The sequence below is a fragment of the Quercus robur genome, chromosome 10 (genome assembly GCF_932294415.1).
Source record: "Quercus robur chromosome 10, dhQueRobu3.1, whole genome shotgun sequence".
Taxonomy (NCBI): Eukaryota; Viridiplantae; Streptophyta; class Magnoliopsida; order Fagales; family Fagaceae; genus Quercus; species Quercus robur.
In genome coordinates, this window is record NC_065543.1 from 4932945 (window position 1) to 4949270 (window position 16326).

The 16326-nt window shown below is 33.7% G+C and overlaps 1 pseudogene; it reads right to left on the reverse strand.

Moving 5' to 3' along the window:
- Positions 1 to 928: 928 nt before the first annotated feature.
- Positions 929 to 15494, reverse strand: LOC126703226 (2-oxoglutarate-dependent dioxygenase AOP3-like; annotated as a pseudogene).
- Between the last annotated feature and the right edge of the window lie 832 nt (positions 15495 to 16326).

A 16326-nucleotide genomic window follows, 5' to 3' on the forward strand; every position in this document is an offset into this window, starting at 1 on the left:
AATGAAATTAACAAGTGCAAGTAATGAAACAAGATCAATTTTATTATGTAATGCATGCTTAAAGTTAACCACCGGGGGGGGTGGGGGGGGGGGGGGGGGGGGAAGATTTGTTTTGTACCAAGCCTTGTTTTTATAGAAAATCATTCATCCTATTTTTTTTCCCCTCTAAATTAAAAACAATAAGACCCATGCTTTTTAATCCATTTAAGTTGTAACAAATTTTGGGTGTTAGAAGATTAATGCTTTAGCAGCAATTTTTTGGGGGTGGGCTAGAGCTTGTGAGAATTGACGGAGATCTAGTTCACTTCTATTTGAGATTATATTTTAATTATTGAAAAAAAAAATGTAATGCGTGGATAAGTGTGATATGTGGGAGTAACTATAAAATACTCTGATAATAAAATAAATACACAATTCCTTATCTCTCATATTAGTTGGTCTCACTAACATGGTGGGATAAAGAATTCACTTTTGATAATCTGATAGTTACAAATTACAACAATAAGAGCGGGGAGGGTGGAGGAGAGAGATTTGAAACTTAGATGTCTCAAATATTGGAAATATCATGATGTGTCAATTGGGTTACAAGACTTTTGACAACAAGATAAAGAATTTCTACTCCGAAAATTGGGGGATAAAATATTTTTGTTTTTGATATCAAAATACTTTTATTTATTAGTTATATTTAGAGTACATATTCAGCCAAAAAAAAATTGAAGTACATAACATGTTTATTCATTCCTATATCCTTATTGAAAGCCCATTAAACTTGTGGGAAGCACAATAAAAATAACTTTCTACTTCCTTTTAAAATTTCTTATAAAAACATATCTAAACACTTTTGACTTTAGGAAACTAAGACGCTAAAATCAACCCCCAGTGCGCAATAAAAATAGCATTGAGATATGCTTTTCTGGAATGAATGAGTTCAAACACCACAATAGGCTTTGACTGAAAGTTCTCCGTGACTAGCTTGTGCTTTTTGATCTTTGAAATATTCAAGAATATTTAATGGACGGTATTGTAAAGGGTGATCTTCATCAAAATTCTTCTAGCACACATATTGTCCCATCATTTAATGCAAAAAACCCGAGTGAATATCTCGTCTCATTTTCAGTACTCAACGTAACTCAATGGACACAAGCTTGTATCCTGTCATTGCTCCATACCTTGTTCAAGTGAAACATGCATCGCTCAATTATAATAGAATATATTATAATAACATACTATTTCAAAAGGTACAATCTTGAAATTATTAATTGATAAGTCTAAGTAATATTTTAATTTTTCACAACTATTGACATAGTTTATTGTGAATTTTAGATAATCAGTTAAAAGTAATGTGGCTTCAATCATATACAAGTAATGTGAACAGTTGTGCATAATATTGTATATGGAATATTACTCATGCTCAATGTGAACAGTTGTGCATAATATTGTATATGGAATATTACTCATGCTCAATAACCAAAGTTGTTACCAGTTCTGGAAATTAAGACATAAATCGATCATTACACTAAGGAAAAAAAACAATTGTTTCATGAAAAATTAGAATCATGATTACTTTTATTTTCCTAACATGTTTTACATTTTATAAGTTTATACTAGGTAGCATACTTTCATAATATTTCCCACCATAATTACCTATATATTTTCTCATATTCTTAAATATTTTAGGTAGTATAGTATAAGAAAGAGGAATGCTTATAGGAGTTTTGTAATGACAACCATTAATTATAAGTAACCCACCTGGAGCAGTGGCAAAGTTAGGATTTTAGTTGAGGGGAGGCAAGAATTAAAGTAAATATATTTTTAAAATTTTTTATAAAAAATCGATATAAACCATTGTGAGCAACTGTAATTTTCATAAAAAATTATACTAACAAATAACAACGAAAGCAAGAGATTTATTTAATTAAATCCATAAAGACATTAAAATCAGTTTGTCCAACATTGCTAAAAGTAAATATTGAAGCCTCTTGGTTTCATGTTGTACTTTTATTATCATCTAGACCTCTTTAGAAGTCAAATCTGGCCATGAGGGAAGCTTTTCTTTTTGTGGCCTTACTAATTTATGGTGTATTAAGTATGTTCTATGCAATTGTTTAACTTTTGTAATGCAATGTTTTCTCTATTTGATGCTTTCATTTCCATTTCTTCCTACTTCCTAGTTAGGATAGTTACTTTTTAGCTACCTTTTCTATTTTTCAACTTTCATAATATAGTGACAGTGTGACACATCAAATGATTCATATTTAATGACTCAAGTCATGTAATCTAATTTTTCATTTTTCCAGCTTTGTTCTTTAATATGGTTGATTCTATCTGATTAGTGCAGCAATTAATATACATCTATATGGACCCATTAATTATATATCATTCTATTTTTTTCTCACTAAAATGCTTTGTTGTAGAGCCACAAACAATTGAAATTTCTTAAATAAAAAATAAAAATAAAAAAGGAAAAATTGGGACAAACATCCAAATTGCCATGAATAGTGACATGCTAAATCCTAGGAGAAGATAAAAATTTTTAAAACGATAGTGATGCTAGTTTTGGTTTAAAAGGGGAATAAAGTGCATTGAATGCCTCTATGCCGTGAAAATTTTCCACTTTCTTTGGTGTCAGAGTTATTTTCTTATTTAAGTAGAAACTACTTTTTTGTTTTGATTTTTTTTTTTTCCTTAGGTCAGAGGGGGCAAAGCATTTAATGATTTCTATATACTAGTACTCATGAACTTTTTGAGGAGGAGTTAGGGGGGTATTTGCCCCCTCTCAATTACCCCTCTAGCTCCGCCCTATGTTACACAAATCGAAGCATCAGTTTGTAACGTATTAACCATTACAACTGAGAATGAATGTAGAGATCCATTGGTCATTAAAGACAAGATGGCTATAAAGCCAAAGAGGAACAGAAACAAAAGATACACAATTCTAATCCCAAAAATACTCCCAAAGTTGAATTCCATTGTGATATTCCAATTGAATTCCAACTGACTTTATCATATGTTGGAGGGTTTTTGGCACACACCATATCAGTGTATCCATATATCTTTGTTTCACATCTTATTGCAGGTTTGTCCGTTGACAAATTCATCCTCATTGTCCATCAACATAGAAGAGAACTCAACTGACGATTTTTTGCATCATCAGTTTTTCATTGGCAAAAACATGTATTTGGCAAGATTAATAAATAAATTTGTCAACACAAAATAAACAAGTTCAACAATAAATTCGGACAATTATTAAATTTAATGGCATTAGACAAACATATCTAACATATAAAAATGAAAGTGAAATAGAAAGGGAGATAAAATCATTCTTTATTTTTGAAAACAAACATAAGGCACACATGGTTAACCAGAAGATTCACACTAACAATCATGATTGGCTGCTGTGATATGTCTACTTTCTACCATTGTTGCCAATCATGCATCTTCACATTTATAGCCTTTTTTATTTAATACAAGTAGAATCCATCATATTGCACGGTCCAAATGCAATGGTCCTCACCGCAATTCTTTAACCAATGATCATTAGCAAGATAAACATCAAAACTAGCATTGAAGTTATTTTACCAAAAAGAACAATAAAATTCTTTTGTGCCATATATAGCATTGTGAAAAGAGAATTCCCATTGTTCATTAGGCTAAAGAGTTCTAATGCCCAAATCATCTTATGCTGATTGACAATGATAGTTTAAAGTTTCGATGTTGAGGTTGTCGTTGATTCGTACATGTTTCTTTTTAAACGAATAAGAACTAATTAGGCCAAAGACTAAGAGAAGGACAAACACAAAACTATAAAACTGGGATATTATCTTTTGTTTCATCTTGCTAGTGCTCAAAAAAGATATTTTATTACACTTGAAATGCATTTTACTTCTACTTTTATAGCCCAAAATTATTGAGTTGTACGTATACAAAACATGTCCAAATTCAATGTGACTACCATGTGCGTTTCAATTTTCATTGGAAAAGGTGTGTTGGCCTTGCATAAGGTTTACTAAAAAGTTATTAATACCTAATTAATCTTCATTAATACATGACCTAAAAAGTTATTAATACATAAAAAATATGTCATTAATACATAACCTAAAAAGTTATTAATACATAACTTAATCGTCATTGATACATTACCTAAAAAATTATTAATACATAACAAATTCGTCATTAATACACAACTTAGAAAGCTATTAATACATAACTTAATCGTCATTAATACATTACTTAGAAAGTTATTAATACATAACTTAATCACCATTAATCTATGACCTAAAGAGTTATTAGTACATAACGAATGCGCCATTAATACATGACTTAGAAAGTTATTAATACATAACTTAATCGTCATTCATACATGACTTAGAAAGTTATTAATACATAACTTAATCGTCATTAATACATGACCTAAAAAGTTATTAATACATAATGAATCCGTCATTAATACATGGCCTAAAAAGTTATTAATACATGATGAATTTGTCATTAATACATGACTTAGAAAGTTATTAATACATAACTAAATCGTCATTAATACATGACCTACAAAGTTATTAATACATAACTTAATCGTCATTAATACATGACCTAAAGAGTTATTAATACATAACAAATTCGTCATTAATACATGACTTAAAAAGTTATTAATACATAACTTAATCGTCATCATTAATACATAACTTAATCGTCATCATTAATACATGACTTAGAAAGTTATAACTTAATCGTTATTAATATATGACCTATAAAGTTATTAATACATAACTTAATTGTAATTAATACATGACCTAGAAAGTTATAATTGTGAGTGCAATTGGTCCCTCAAGTTTCAAGTGAGCACTATTAGTCCCTTAAGTTTTAAAAAATGAGCATTATTGGTCATCTGTTAACTTTGACTAATTTTATTACCCATGTGTTTAACGAAATAATGATGTGTCAACTTTTAAGTGACATGGCATATTTTTTATTATTAAAAAATTACACATGACCAACTCACAATTTGAGTTGTCAAAAAAAGTTTTAACTTAGACTTATCCCAATCCCCAAATAACCCAAATCCCGTTCACCTATACTTCAATGTCAGCCTCCATTGCAATACCAACAACCAAGCCTCAACTGCTATAGATCTCATTGTGAAATAAAAACCTCACACATTTTTTTCTATTATATACACTTGGTTCAAATCAAATATTAAAATTCGAAAAAAAATGGTTTCTTTTATATAAATTTGGATCTTTTATGTTGCTAGCTATGGGTCTAAACAATGAAGTTGACCCAATCTTTGGTAACAAAGAAACGAAGGAGAATATCAAGGTTTTTTGAAGTAGATCCATTCTTTTGTATAGATCTTTTAAGGGGGAAGAAAACAAAATGGTTTGGACTCTCTATAAAAGTCATGGATTCTGTGTGAAAGATTATTACGAGGCTTTGAGAACAGGGGCTGACAAGCTTTTCTTGGCAAAATATATGGCAAGTTGAGGTCCCATGACGTGTGGCCTTTTTTGGTTGGCCTCATGAATAAATCTTAACGTTGTATAATTTGAGAAGATGAGGTATTATAATTAGGGGTGTGCAGCCAACCCACCGACTCGCCAAAACCGACTCGACCCAACCCAACTCGTCGGGTTGGGTCGGTTTTTAGGGCTTGGTGGGTTGTGTTGGGTCACAAGATTTTTTTAATAGTGGGTCGGGTTGGGTTCAGGTCATAAAATTTCAAACCTGCCAAATCGGACCCGACCCATCCATATATTTAAAATATATTATATAATTAATAATTTTTTTTAAAATAACCAACTCTTCCTCCTATCCTCTATCCTATATAAAAGCCAATATTAATGTATATTAGTTTGTATATTAATGTATATTTTGTTTAACAACTCAGGTGGTAGGTATGATATTTTTTTTTTCTCCTCAATTGAATAATAATAGTAATAAAATAAATAAAAAAATTTGTCCAACCCAACCCATGTGGGTTGGGTTGGACTTATGTGATGGGTTGGGTTGAATTTTTTTTAATCCACTATGGTGGGTTGGGTCAAAAATTCCTCTTAACCCAACCCAACCCAACCCATACACAGCCCTAATTATAATCCTTAATTAGGGTCATTGTGGCTTTTGTCAAGAGTTGTGGAGTTCAGCAAAAAGATTTGGATTTTGCTATGAGTTTACGATGGTTATGGCTTGATATTTGGAATTCTGTGGAGGCTTGTATAGAGGTTCTGGCTTAAGGGTTTTGGGTTGTTTAGGGATTGGGATAAGTCTAATTTGTAAAAAAAGTTTGAAATTTTAGATTTTGAGTTTGTGCTTATGTGTAATTTTTTAATAATAAAAAATATCCCAAGTCATTTACAAATTGACATGTCATTGTTTTGTTAGACATGTAAGCAATAAAACTAATTGAAGGACCAATACAAGACATTTTTAAATCTTAAGGGACTAATTGCACTCACTTGAAACTTGATGGACCAATTGCGCTCACAAGGTAAACTTCAAAGACTAACAGTGTAGTTTCGCCAAAAGTTATTAATACATAATGAATCCGTCATTAATACATGACCTAAAAAGTTACCGTTTGTTTGTTTAGACCCTTTAAAACAAATTGTTTAACCTAATATATTATCCAAGTGATTACTTAGGTTAATTATCTGATCGAGGTTAAACAGAAATAAATCATTTCATGCAATGCAAAAAAAATAAATAAGAGAATAATATGATTACCCAGAAAAACCAATGAAACAGTCTAGTTTCAATGTAAAAAGCATGAGAATGATTTGACCTAGCTATCCTCAAGGTAAAACAAATTCACTATGATAGAATAGAAGTTTACAATAGATTTTTTCCCAAAATCTAAAGCTACCTCTTGTAGAACTTACTCACAGGACCACATGCAGCTCCGAATCCATAGACTCTTCTATCTTGAATCTGTAACACAAACACCCATGTTTGTGATTTTAAAATCTCACTCAAAGGTTTCAAATCACCATTAGTAGTTGATCTTGTAGCAGCAACTTTTATAACACCGGATCTTGAGTTTCTTCAAAGAATATTACCGGTAGAAGACTTGAGAAAGCTTTAGGTACAAAAACCCTAGATCTACAATTTGAGGCATAAAAATCACTCTTCTCTCACTTAAGAATCCCTCTACGGTTAGCTTATAATGTCCTTTAAATATAGGAAAAAACGGATCGCAATTTGGGTTTCAAACGAACAAGTTATGGGCTTTTTACGTTTGCCAATTTGCAACTTCCAATCGATTGAAAAATTCTCTTGATCTATCGAACCAGTCTAATTTTGACTTTCTAAACCTGTAGCTTGTATGTTCTTTAAATTCTGACTTGCAGCACTTTGAGCATTGTCTAATATGACTTCATAGACTCTAAGATCTATATCTTGACAAGTTTATGTTCATGGTTTGCCAATTGTTCTAAACTTTTAGAACCTAACATTTATTAATGCATAACTTAATTGTCATTAATACATGACTGAAAAAGTTATTAATACATAACTTAATCGTCATTAATACATTATCTAAAAAGTTATTAATACATAATAAATACATCATTAATACATGACTTAGAAAGTTATTAATACATAACTTAATCGTCATTAATACATTACCTAAAAAGTTATTAATACATAATGAATCCATCATTAATACATGACTTAGAAAGTTATTAATACATAACTTAATCGTCTAGAGTCCCCCAAGGCGTCCGTCTCGTCAAGGTCCACATCCTTGATGATGGAATAAGCCGTTTGGACGGCATGCTACTCATCCCTCACCAGAAGAGGGACTTGCGAAGGGACTAGCTCATTAATGACGGGGACACAAGGTGTCATCAAACCCTTAACCACACCATGACGGGGAGGGTTAGGATTACTCTGGGATCCTGTCAAGTCTGAAGCGATGGGTTGGCTAATGATCTTCTTCGCCAAACGTCCCCCGTCAGCTTGATTCTTCCTCTTATGGCTTGTCTTAGCAGCAGGGGCAGACAAACTACCAGCCTTTGTTTGAAGGTCTGTAGCCTTCTTCACCGCCAAAGCCCTTTTCAGCCCCTACTCCATCTCTGCAAAACCAAAAACAAGAGTAAGATAAAGGACGGGCAAATCAAAATAGAGAGAGTGAAGAATAAAAAAGAGACGGACAAAAATACTTACGTCAGCAAGATTGAGCATCTAACCTTCTTGCTTCAACCATCGGCACTATTCCTCCACAATATGCGTGGAGAGTGTCAAGCGTCACTAGCTTCTTTCAACTCCTCTCTATTAAGGGAATCTTTAAGATTCGTCCCAAAAAATCCCTCTGCTCCTTGCTGATCATTGTCAGCGCTTGAGTTGACGGACCAAAAACAAGAAAGGGTTAGCGACGGAATAACAGGAATAAGCAAAAAAGAGAAAGGTAGCATCTGATTTTACGACTGTAGACATCGCATTTTGTACCCATTAATAAATTTTGGTCCCCGACCCTAGTGATGAGCTTGATATATGTCAACCAAGGTGGAACATAATACAGGACGCAACATGTGATCGATGTGGAGAAGATGTCGAAGATTGTATCCATGCATTGTGGGGGTGCCAAATGGTGAAACATGTCTGGTGGGAAATGGAATGTTGTAGGAAATTTTTATCTAAAAAGTTTGCAAGCTTCTAAGATTTATTCCAAGGAATTATTGCACAAAAAAATCAGAAGTTGGCGGAACTCTTTGCATACATGGGGTGGAGTATCTGGTACAACTGAAATGCAAAACGGGTAGGTTCAATTTCTGTGCCAATGCAAAAAATATACAAGGATGCCATTGAACGGTTGCAGGAGTTTCACTCAGTGCAGGAAGAGCCATCACAACAAGATTGGGTACCCCACCCAACTCAATGGTTGCCACCTTCACCTTCAATTTACAAAATAAATTTTGATGGTGCAACTTTCATTGATACGGACTCGGCGGGACTAGGTGTGGTTGTGCGAGACTCAGATGGCATGGTTATTGCATCCCTATCGGAACGCATCAGATTACCACCAATGATTGCAGACCTGGAAGCACTGGCATGCAAAAGGGCCATCTTGTTTGCACTAGAAATTGGGCTCCAAGATGTGGTGATCGAAGGTGACTCAGAGGTTATTATCAACCATCTCAAAGCAGTCCAGCCTTGTATGACAGCTTTTGGCCACTTAATAGAGGAAGCCCGAGCACTATCAGGAAAGTTGAGATCGGCATCCTTTTCACATACAAGACGTAAAGGAAAGAACGTAGCAGATAAGTTAGCAAAGTTAGCAAAAAATTTGCATGAACCACAAGTGTGGATGGAGGATATTCATAGTAGTGCAATGCATTTTGTAACTCTTGAAAGAGGCTTTATGCTTGATTAATGAAAAGCCCATTATCGTTTTCTCAAAAAAAAAAAAAAATCACAATAGTTTGGAAGTAATCACAACTCAAAAGTGCTCAAATTGCATTGAAATCAATACTAAAAAGTGACCTTTACTCACTGTTTTGACCATAACTTTTGATTCACAAATGATTTTTTTTTATTGAAGTTTGTTTTATTGGAAAATAGACATCCTGGGCTTTTGAACACAAATTTTGTCTACTTTGGACTTATATTGAGTGAGTTATGACTGTTTGACGTTAGGTCAACTAGGTAGTCTGGTTTTCTGGGATTTAAAACTTCATTTTAAAGGCCCAAAACATCATTATTTGATGTGGGCCGGCCCATAGACCCTTGAGCATGTCCAGAGATCATTAAACAGCCCCCAAAACCCTAATTTTTACTTATAAATACTCACCTTATGTCTCCAATCAAAACGCTAGCTAGAGAGAGTGATTTTTTTGCCTCCATCTTCTCTAAAACCTTTTTTCCTCTTTTCAAAACCCTAGGGCATCACCTTAGAACGTTTTTTTATAGAATTAAAACCTTTCTTTAGTTAGTTCTAAGGTGGAAACGATTTTCCAAAATTGATTTCTCAAAAACCTTTTTCAATTAAAGTTTGTTCTTGAGTTGTGATTACCTAAACTATTGTGTATTTTTTATTATTCTTGTCCTATCAATCTAATCTTTGTGTTGTAGGCACTAAGGGGTTGGTTAATCAAACTCTAAACTCATAGTCTAAAGCAAGGTGAGTGTTCTTTCAATGAACTCTTTCTTTGTTCAATAAGATTCACATGAGTTTCTTAACATCATTTTATATTTTTTTTATTTGATTTGTTTGATATTCATGACTATGTTTGATATGTATTAATCTGATTTTAGGTTATTTATAATATGTTCTTCTTGTTCTTATATTGTTATTGCAATCCCTAGGTTAGTTCAACATGTTTATTGATTTAATGTAGTTTAGTTTAATTGTTTGTTTTGTTTCATGTTTTGTTGTTTATGTTGATGTTTTATGTTTTTGTTTTAGGTTAGTTTAGTTTTTTAGGGTTTCTAACACCCTTGTTTGATCTCACATGTTATATGTTTGTTTGATTAAATCTCTAAAAATGTAGTTTTTTTTTTTTTAAATCTATATTAAAGGCTGCGTATGCATACTTGGGTACATGTACGCATATTTCATATATGCGTATGCATGCTTGAGTATACATACGCACCCCGAATCTAGATTAGGGTAAAATCTTGTTTTTATTATCTTCGATCATTTTCCATATATTATTTGATTTTGTTTGATTATGTTTTAGGTTTAATTGTTTTCCATGTTGTTTGAAAATTTTTTGCCATGTTTAGTTTATTTGATTTTCTTTCCTTGTGTGTTTTATTTAATTGTCAACTTGCCATGTTTATTTTATTTTGTTTGTTTGTGTTTGATTTGTTTCCTTTCATATTGTGATAGTTTCTAACATGTTATGTGTGTTATTTTCTTAATTGCATGATGTATGTTTAGGATAAGGATTAGGGCTCTCTTAATAAACTCTTTAATTAAATATAGCCTAGCAACACATAATAGAGGCCGGCCCACAAGCCAGGCAGTCTTGGGTGCCTAACACCTTCCCAAGCCGTACCCAAACTCCGGACCCATAACTTGGTACGTGGACCTATGTGTGTAAGTAATTGGCCCAAAAACCCAATATGGTTCCTAAACCTAATCTAGGTGGCGACTCCATTAGCCCACAACAACGGAAGGTTAATTACACTACGGACAACTCACCAACAGTACCTAAAACTCCCCAAGTATTATCGAACTCAACTACATCCACCCATTCTTCTGGTCTACACACTCAATCCGTCCCCTAAATAAAGAAATATCTACCTTTCCAATCTCGATTGGAATCAGGCACGTCCTTCGCTAGTTTCAACGTCTACTTTCACGTCACAAAATTGTAAAAACACTTTGAACCTGCTATCTGCTGGGGTTTATAATAGAAAAAGAACTCGTCTAAGGTAAGCTAACGGTGGCCCCCACTCATCTGCCCCTATAGCACTTCAGCACCAATAAAGATCCTCTAAGCAGTAAAAGGCAGTCCGCGATCTGCCTGACAAACATGCCTAGGTAGTCCGCGAGCTGACGATGCAACGCAGTAAAAGGCAGTCTCAGCACCATGACCAAGGCAGACTCATAAAAGCCGACTTTCGCCTTCTATCCGGAGTAGCACTTCTCATTTTTACCCAGCAACCTTAAAGGTATATGGCTGGGTATTTGGAAACAATCATGGAGTTTGTTAAACACCTTCACCGACAATTTGGGGAGAAAGTTGTTCACTAACCAGATCTTAGGGAGACTAAAAGGCCTAAAATCATCGCTCGACAATTCAAAGCCCTTTCCGTCTCCTTCCCCATCCTCTTCCTTTCCGTCCTCTTCTTCTCCAAATTCTTCTTCTCCGTCTCCCTCACCTTCGTCCCTCTCTCCCTCTACCTCTTCTCTTTCTAACTCCACCTCTTCATCTCCCTCCACTTTTTCTTCTTAAAGGTGAGTTGACGGTTCCTTCTTTTGAAAGTCTGTCCAATCTCCCACCATAGGGTCATTGCTCGACGGACCGACATGTTCATCATCTAGAGGAATCAACGAAACATGACCGCTCGTCGCTTTACTACCACCTAACATCCTCTCACCTACAAGCGACGAATAAAAGCTAGGTGGTCACTCAAACGTAAGCTAAATACTAGACTGGCGACCAAGGAGGGTCGTTTGAAAGAAGAATGAGTATATAAGGAAAAAGAAATTACCTTGCAAAGACGATGGTAGAAAATGAGCTCAACAAAGTAGCGAAGCGTAAGGACGAATAACAGGCGACGGACGGATAGAACTGAAGCTAGAGCTCTAGGTGAATTTCTGAGTAAAATAAAAAAGTAAACTTCAAAAGGGCGTGGGCATATTTATAAAACAAAGGAGCACAAAAAAACGAAGCGACGCAACGCTTCCTATGAACGAATTAGAAGACACAACATGTCACCCCACAAAATGCAAAGACCTTTTTGCCCTTCATTTATGACATAGATTTTCGAGACGAAGAACATTAAATGATGAAAATATTTTATGTACTCCACGACCCTTCAACTACCCCGACGGGTCATGGAGTAAGGGGCAGCTAATGAGGGTATTTTCGTCTGGCAAGAATTTTGGTTGTTCACCCGTCCTAAACGACCCCAACGGGCTCAAGCCTCCATTTCTCTCCATCCATCTTGGTACTCACAGGAACGGACAATCCTTGTCCTCACCATCCCGATGACAAGCTACGAAGCCTACCAACCATGAGCCCGTCATTATAGAGGCCTCAGATTTGTCATAATATGTTCCATCGTCAGATCTTAGGGTACAGATGAATGGAGATGCCACCCCTAGGAGACTCATTAGGTAGCTCACATTCTATAGACAGATTGTTTCTTGCGTCAGCAATTACACACTAACGGATAGAAGCCGGACCACGCCTACGGGTAGACCTAATGGGCCCCACAATCCTTTACATAGTCTCCATGCATATATCCTCATATGGAAATATCTTGCGCACCACTCCCAAAAACCCTACTACACGCCCATATCTTCCTTGTATGCAAAAACACCCTAAAATCATGGAACCCTAATTCCAGATCTTTTCTACAAGGAAAGATCCTTACATTCAAGAGATATTGGTTTGCTATTCAACACTATATAAGCATTAGACCTCCTTTTCTCCCAGGTACGCAGAAAATCCCTAGCTCTCACACTATAGAGTTCTTGGAGATTTCTCATTCACTAACTTAACCTTCAGAGGGTCTTTGGCTGGCACCCCACCGGTGCTCTTTGTTTGGTTCTTGGTTTTTTGTTCTTCAGGTAGCCTTTGGATCGATCGAGGACAATCAGCTCACTGACAATTTTTGTGCATTATCAGACAATATTGTAAAGGGTGATCTTTATCAACTAATTCTTCTGGCACACATATTGACCCATCATTGAATGCAAACAACTCGAGTGAATATCTCATCTCATTTTCAATACTCAATGTAACTCGTTGGACGCAAGCTTGTATCCTGTCACTGCTCCATACCTTGTTCAAGTGAAACATGCATCAATCAATTATAATAGAATATATTATAATAACATACTATTTCGAAAGGTGCAATATGAAATTATTAATCAATAAGTCTAAGGACACAATATTTTTCACAACTATTGTCATAATATATTATGAATTATAGATAATAAAAGGGGAATTCAATGATGAACCCAGTCAAAAGTAATGTTTGCTTCAATCATATACAAGTAATGTCAACAGTTGTGCATAATATTGTATATGGAACATTACTCAGGCTCAGTAACCAAAGTTGTTAACAGCTCTGGAAATTAAGACTTAAATTGATCACAACACTAAGAGAAAAAAAACATTTGTTTCATGACAAAATAGAATCATAATAACTTTCACTAGTTTCCTAACATGTTTTACATGTTATAAGCTTATACAAGCTAGAATACTTTTATAACATTTCCCACTATATTTACCAATATTTTCTCATATTCTTAAATATTTTTAGGTAGTATAGTATAAGAAAGAGGAATGTTCATAGGAGTTCTGCAATGACAACCATTAATTATAAGTAACCCACCTGGAGTGCATCAGCTTCTAAGAATATAAAGGTTGAAGGGGAGGGATCAAAACCAATCCATTCACCATTCTTAGTTTTTATCTCAAGGCCCTTTATACGACTTTGATGAAGTATGAAAGTGAAGTGTTTGTCCGTGTGGTTTTTAAGGCCTGTGTTGGTCCCTGTCTTTTGAGGTTCATTATACTTTACAAATGCGATAGTATGAGTAGTTGATTCCATGTGAGAGTTATAGTATTTCTCTGCACCATAATTTTCAAATACCAATCTCATCACCATTTTATCTAATTCTTCCATCTGCTTCATATATGAATCTGCAATCTCACTAACCAAGAGACAAATCACAAAAGTAGTGTTACATGATGAAAACCATTAACATGTATTGTTTAAAGGAGAATGCTGAAATTACTATCCAAATTTTACTACAAGAAACTTATAAACTGGCATGACAATAGATGTGAGATGTCTATTCAAGATCGTAATAAATATATATTAGAACTACCTTTTTCTATGATTGGTGACATATATTTGCAAAGCACACATGCATGTAGTAAAATTTTAGTATCCTTAGCATCACTCTTGTTTAAAAAATCAAGTAATGTAAGAAACAACAAATTTCACCATTTTTTCACAACTCTTTAAGGTGACAAATTATAATTGGTATAAAATTATTTTCATATGAGTCCACCATTGGTACCATTTTCATTACCAACACAGTAATTAATTATGAAAAGATTATATAATTTATTGTGATAATAGACCTTTTTTTTTTTTTTTAAATACTAAATATTTTTAACACACATACATGGGAGAGGGGAGAAGGTTTTAAAGAAATTGACAGTGGTATATATCTAAAAAGACCTAACTCTTAAATACATAGCATAGGCTTTAAACCTCTTTAACTTACACTCATTTTTCAATGTAGGATTAACTCACTATTTTTTCTTTTGAGAATACTAAGTATTTTTAACACACACATGGGGAGAGGGGAGAAGGTATTAAAGAAACTGATAGTAATATTATCCAATAGACTTATTGTTAAAAACCAGTACTTATTCATATCAAAGATAAAGTTTTTATAGACTACTATGTTTTGTCAACGATATAAGAGTATTTCATGCATTATAAATCATACAAAAAGCTAAATGTATTTGTTTCTGATAGAGATTTCCGCAGATTTCAAATCCCTCTTCTTCAATCACCAAACGTTCGTGGAGAGCACTAGAGGCATAGCCATGGAAAGGCTTTTCATAAGTGATTTTCTTTTTGGTTTCTGTGGGAAAATCAAACAACTCACGCACTGCATCAAAGATTTTATTGTGAAGTTGTAAAGAAACTTTATGGCCAAGTTCTATAACAAAACAACCATACTCTTTAAGTGCATGGCAAACTTGTTTGCGCATTGAGAACCATGAACCTGTACCAGGCTTCAAGTCCTCACTAGAAAAATCAAGAACTGGAATCTTCGCCCGTGTTTGGATAGCCATGGTTAATGGTTTCTTTTCCTGTCCACCTAGGAATTAAGTTAATTTGAGCTCGTCTCAAAACAATAAAGGCAAAGCTGTGGAATTGATGCATTGATATGGCAGGTTAATTTACAGATATAAGTCAAAGTAGTGTAGTGTCTAGAAAAGGACAAATAGGGAAGATGTGATATCATATAGAAGTATGATTTTTTGTTTGCATGTTGATGTTTATATATATATATATATAAAATAAATTTTTATTTTTTGATTTTTAGCCAAAAGATAGTCAAGGAATGCATATTATAAATTAACAACAACAGAGTCAAGTTTGTAGGCTATCTTGCTTTGCTCTCGTCTCCAACTTTAAACCTTTTTATTATATTAAAAAAATTTAATGAATGCCTAAGGCCATTAATTTATGATTTTTTTTTTTTTTTTTTGAGAAAAAATTTATGAACTATTTTAAGAAAACTTTTATGAGAAAAGAAAAAAAAATTTTATTTTTTTGATAATTTTTTATTTTTCTTATGAAAGTAATATCAAAACTTTCCAAAAATAGCCAATTAACTGTTACGAATGTCCTAAAGACATCTATTAATCAAAACCAAAAAAGAAAATATAAAATGGTAGTATCACCACTCAAATAAAAGATTTGCCATTTGATATATAAATATAAATATATATATATATATATATATATATCTATCTAAAAGGACTAATTAAGTATTAGAACATCGGTGGCGGTATCACACCGCCAATATACTTTAGCTTCCTCTTGAATCTTGATTTTCTAGGATTACAGTTTTGAGTCATTTGTGCAATAAATTGTATCATGTGTTACATTGGATGCAAC